Source organism: Fukomys damarensis, unplaced genomic scaffold (genome assembly GCF_012274545.1).
Source record: "Fukomys damarensis isolate Sample0158 unplaced genomic scaffold, DMR_v1.0_HiC HiC_scaffold_11, whole genome shotgun sequence".
NCBI lineage: Eukaryota > Metazoa > Chordata > Mammalia > Rodentia > Bathyergidae > Fukomys > Fukomys damarensis.
Window position 1 is genome coordinate 30,241,559 of NW_022900923.1, and position 2,477 is coordinate 30,244,035.

The window sequence follows — 2,477 nt, forward strand, 5'->3', positions numbered from 1 at the left end:
TCTTTTCTATGCTGAACATTCATGGTTTCCATCATGGTCCTGAGCTCATCTATTTTTTTAAATCTGTTTCTGTTCTAGAGTCTCTAAACATGTCTTTCATTGTGCTCACTATCTCTGTAGTTATCTGATAAATTATTTCTGTTTTGAATTTTTCTGGAGCCTCATTTATCTTTTGTTTTGTTTTGTTTTGCTTTTTACTTCCTGTGTGCCCAGACGGTTGACTGTCAGACTTTTCCACCTCATTTCCCCCAGAGTTTACCTTTGGTGGGGTGGAAGTCTGTGTCTATGTCTTGTTTAAATGACTTCTCATTTCTCTTTTTTGTTATTGGTGCAGGCCTTGCTTTAATTCCTGATTTAATACTTCAATCTTCCAGATATAGCTCGTCTTTAGGTTTTGAGTCTCTCATGTCTCTCAGGAAAACTGATTTTTCATTATACCAAGGAGGACAACTGATTAGATCAATCACAACACCTTAGCCCAAGTGATACAATCAGCAACACAATAGCATCAGCACAGCTTAGAAAATGGCAATTTGAGATAGTTATTAATCGATCACCTGTATCCATGTGTATGAAATCAAAATTGAGGACCAGCCCTAAATATGTTTATAGTGAAAAATTTCAATATATCAACTTTACTCTTCAGGTTGGGAATTTCGAAGGAGTTGGGGAGGGAGGGATAGATAGCATAGAGAAACGTTAGAACTGAGGTCAGAGGACACAAGAAGATCACACAAACTCTAGGGAGCTGTTGAAGAGAAGACAAGACAGAACAACATAGTCCCAAGAATAGAGAAACTGTAATGACTTCCATTTAAAACTAATGGCAATTTTGAAAGAAGGAAAAAGAGAAGAAAGGGAAAAGAGAGAAAATAAATTCAAAGTAGGATAGGAACAGTAACAAAAAGGGGGAGTAATGGAAATCAAGGAGAGAGAGAGAGAGAGAAAGAAGAAGAAGAAGAAGAAGAAGAAGAAGAAGAAGAAGAAGAAGAAGAAGAAGAAGAAGAAGAAGAAGAAGAAGAAGAAGAAGAAGAAGAAGAAAAAGAAGATTAAAAACAGGAAAATTTTGAGAAAAGAGAAAGATAAAATATTTTAAATGATTAAAGATAGGTGAAAATATTACTTTGAAAATAAGAAATACAAATAGAAATAGAGCGCCTCCTTCAGAGTGTGCCTCTGTTAACACAATAGACAGTGTGGGCAGGAGTGTGCAGGTCTAAGCTAAGTAGTCTCCACAAGCCAGCCGCTGTCCCCTGCGGTTCAGGCTGATTTTTGACTGCAAGGCCCAGGTTGAGATCTCTGTCCTCCCACTAGGTGAACTCTGCAAGGTCCTGGTGCATGTTCCAGCTGTGTTTCCCCTAAAGTCATACCAAGTTTGCTGTGAGATGCTGGTGCCTTCTACTCACCAATCATGGTGCTGTGATGTGGCTTTTTTGCGGATTTTCTTCACATTTCTAGTGGGCTTCAACTTTCATCTAGAAGCCTTAGAGAGGCCCTCTTTCTCTTGTTTGCCAGGGGTGAGGGGGAGGCATGAATACCGCTGTATTGGGGCCCATGTGGCTAGGCTCCTCCGCGGTCCTTGGTCGAAGGGGCGTGCCTATTGGTGGGCGGCGAGAGGCGGCCGGAATGCACATATTTTTAAGCAGTCATAATAAAACAAGGTAATTTCCTCATTGTTTAATATGTGACATAATCATTATCAGAGCTTCCATTAACCTCACAATTTTTCCAGTTATGTCTTTTAATATGATTTATCACACATGAGAATCATGGTAGGGAGAATTATGTCTTACCAAGAATGCTCTCTACATTCCATGCACACCTGGTTATGGCTGCCAGCCACATATTTAACTTCCACTTATTTACTCGGGTATCTAGGCAATATAAAGTATCTCAATAACGGAAATAAAACTATATTTTACTTATCTTGGTTTATTCTGTTTTCATTATTCATAAATGAAAATTTCAATAAGAATGCTCCTATCAGCCAGGAAAGATACTTACTTTTAATCGTTTCTTAATGAATTTTGTTCTCCTTTTTCTTTAGCTAAATCTTGTGGGTCTGCATTTATATCTTGAAAATGTCCCACCAATTTCTTTAAGAATCTGACTGTTTCATCCCGAAGTTTCCTGGGAAGATGTCCTTACACATAATTTGCATCATTTTTTCACTCTTTCTCAAGAAAAAATGATCTATGGATCTGGAAATCAATTTCGACAATGCTACCAAACTGTGCTAACATATACGGCTGATTTGTCAAAACTAGATTTTACTAACTGTTCAGAGTAAAGCAAAAGTAAGTATTCAGTAAAATATTACTGGAACACAAAACCCTTGAAATAAAAGCTATGAGAAATAGCTGCTCAAGAGTTACTTTTCCCCACACCAACATCTGTAGTTTGAACAATGTGTGCAGAAATACTGTTTAAAAACTTTGGCTCTTTTCATAGCTTAACTATTATAATTTATGCTGCAA

The 2,477-nt window shown here is 37.6% G+C and overlaps 1 long non-coding RNA gene across 1 annotated transcript in view; it reads left to right on the plus strand.

The window, feature by feature from the left end:
- LOC117285591 overlaps nucleotides 1-2,109 on the plus strand; it is a 112,747-nt gene extending 110,638 nt beyond the window's left edge. The window contains exon 3 of the long non-coding RNA XR_004516661.1: nucleotides 2,048-2,109. This is a non-coding gene — a long non-coding RNA (uncharacterized LOC117285591). The remainder of the gene's footprint in view (nucleotides 1-2,047) is intronic.
- Nucleotides 2,110-2,477: the final 368 nt, after the last annotated feature.